Genomic DNA, 2,943 nt, shown 5'->3' on the forward strand with positions numbered 1-2,943 from the left:
CTCCCTTGCTCGCCCCTCACGCGGGATCCCAACCGCGCCTAACCGCGCCCGCAGCCGTCCACTGCTGCGGCGGCCGCTGCCGCCCGTGGCCACTCCGGCCACTGACCTCGCCGCGGCCATGACACCCTCGTTGGCCGGCTCTGTGACCGCCGGCACCCGCAGCGCCCAGTCGGGCGCCCGGCGCCCGCCCACCCGGGGCTCTGCCCCGTTTCACCGGTGCCCGAATCCACTAAGCCCTATGGGCCTATGACAAACGGGGCCCACGCCCAGAACGAAAAAAAAGGATTTAAAAAAATATAGATAAGTAAATAACTAAAATATTAATTAGTTAATTAATTAAAGAATTAATTAACTTAATTAATCCTAGTAGATTAACCTAATCACTAAGTTTAGTTAATTAACGGGGCCCACCCGGGGCTCTGCCCCGTTTCACCGGCGCCCGAATCCACTAAGCCCTATGGGCCTATGACAAACGGGGCCCACGCCCAGAACGAAAAAAAAGGATTTAAAAAAATATAGATAAGTAAATAATTAAAATATTAATTAGTTAATTAATTAAAGAATTAATTAACTTAATTAATCCTAGTAGATTAACCTAATCACTAAGTTTAGTTAATTAATCTGTTAGGTTAGTTAACAGTCAATGGCAGCTGGGCCCCACACGTCAGATTGACTCAGTCAACACTTTGTTGACTGCTGACGTCAGCATGACATCATGCTAATGTCATTAATTTATTTTCGAATTAATTTAAATAATTAATTAAATACCAGAAATTAATAAAATCTTTAGAAAATCATATCTGTTAATCCGTAACTCGGATTAAAATATTTTCAACATGAAAGTTGCTCAGAACGACGAGATGATTTCGGATACGCAGTCCGTTCGTCCGCCACACACCCCTAACCTATCGAACTCGCAACTTTCCCCCTCCGGCTCCTCTGCCCGAAAACGCGAAACACCGGGAATACTTTCCCGGATGTTTCCCCCCTTCGTCGGTATCACCTACTACCGCGATTGGGCACACCTAGCATCGTTACTTGTCATGTCATGCATCGATATGCATTTGTTTGCATTGTATTCATTGTTTCTTCCCCCTCTTCTCTCCGGTAGACTACGAGACCGACGCTGCTGCTGCCCAGTTCGACTACGGAGTTGACGACCCCTCCTTCTTGCCAGAGCAACCAGGCAAGCCCCCCCTTGATCACCAGATATCGCCTATTCTCTTCTATAATGCTTGCATTAGAGTAGTGTAGCCTGTTACTGCTTTCCGTTCATCCTATTCTGATGCATAGCCTGACATTGTTGCTACATCTGTTGATACCTTACCTGCAATCCTAAATGCTTAGTATAGGATGCTAGTTTATCATCATTGGCCCTACATTCTTGTCAGTCTGCCTTGCTATACTATTGGGCCGTGATCACTCGGGAGGTGATCACGGGTATATACTATACATACATACATACTTTACAGATGGTGACTAAAGTCGGGTCAGCTCGAAGAGTACCCGCGAGTGATTCACGGATTGGGGGCTGAAAGGACCTTTGTCCCGACGGCCCTCTGTGTGGATCTTTGTGGCGGAGCGACAGGGCAGGTTAAGACCGCCTAGGAGAGAGGTGGGCCTGGCCCTGTTCGGCGTTCGCGGATACTTAACACGCTTAACGAGATCTTGGTATTTGATCTGAGTTGGCTACGAGCCTATACGCACTAACCAACTACATGGGAAAGATATGGGCACTCGGCGTCGTGGTATCAGCCGAAGCACTTCGTGACGCCAGCGACTGAGTGGCGCGCGCCGGATTGGAACGTAAGCCTGCTCTTGTATTAAGGGGGCCAGTTCTGCTTTCGGCCGCATACGCAACGTGTAGGTGTGCTATGGGCGATGGGCCCAGACCCCTGCGTGCTTAGGTTTAGACCGGCGTGCTGGCCTCTCTGTTGTGCCTAGGTGGGGCTGCGACGTGTTGATCTTCCGCGGCCGGGCATGACCCAGGAAAGTGTGTGCGGCCAAATGGGATCAAGCGTGTTGGGTAAGTTGGTGCACCCCTGCAGGGAAGTTAATCTATTCGAATAGCCGTGATCTTCGGTAACAGGACAACTTGGAGTTGTACCTTGACCTTATGACAACTAGAACCGGATACTTAATAAAACACGCCCTTCCAAGTTCCACAGACAACCCGGTGATCGCTTTTCTACAGGGCGACGAGGAGAGGATCGCCGGGTAGGATTATGCTATGCGATGCTACTTGGAGATGATACTTGGAGATGCTACTTGGAGATGCTACTTGAAGATGCTACTTGGAGGACTTCAATCTACTCTCTTCTACATGCTGCAAGACGGAGGCTGCCAGAAGCGTAGTCTTCGATAGGATTAGCTATCCCCTTCTTATTCTGGCATTCTGCAGTTCAGTCCACTGATATGGCCCTTTACACATATACCCATGCATATGTAGTGTAGCTCCTTGCTTGCGAGTACTTTGGATGAGTACTCACGGTTGCTTTTCTCCCTCTTTTCCCCTTTCCCTTCTACCTGGTTGTCGCAACCAGATGCTGGAGTCCAGGAGCCAGACGCCACCGTCGACAACGACCCCTACAACACCGGAGGTGCCTACTACTTTGTGCAGCCCGCTGACGACGACCAGGAGTAGTTAGGAGGATCCCAGGCAGGAGGCCTGCGCCTCTTTCGATCTGTATCCCAGTTTGTGCTAGCCATCTTATGGCAGACTTGTTTAACTTATGTCTGTACTCAGATATTGTTGCTTCCGCTGACTCGTCTATGATCGAGCATTTGTATTCGAGCCCTCGAGGCCCCTGGCTTGTATTATGATGCTTGTATGACTTATTTATATTTTAGAGTTGTGTTGTGATATCTTCCCGTGAGTCCCTGATCTTGATCATACACAATTGCGTGCATGATTAGTGTACGATTGAATCGGGGGCGTCACAA

Source organism: Triticum aestivum, chromosome 5A, assembly GCF_018294505.1.
Source record: "Triticum aestivum cultivar Chinese Spring chromosome 5A, IWGSC CS RefSeq v2.1, whole genome shotgun sequence".
Taxonomy (NCBI): domain Eukaryota; kingdom Viridiplantae; phylum Streptophyta; class Magnoliopsida; order Poales; family Poaceae; genus Triticum; species Triticum aestivum.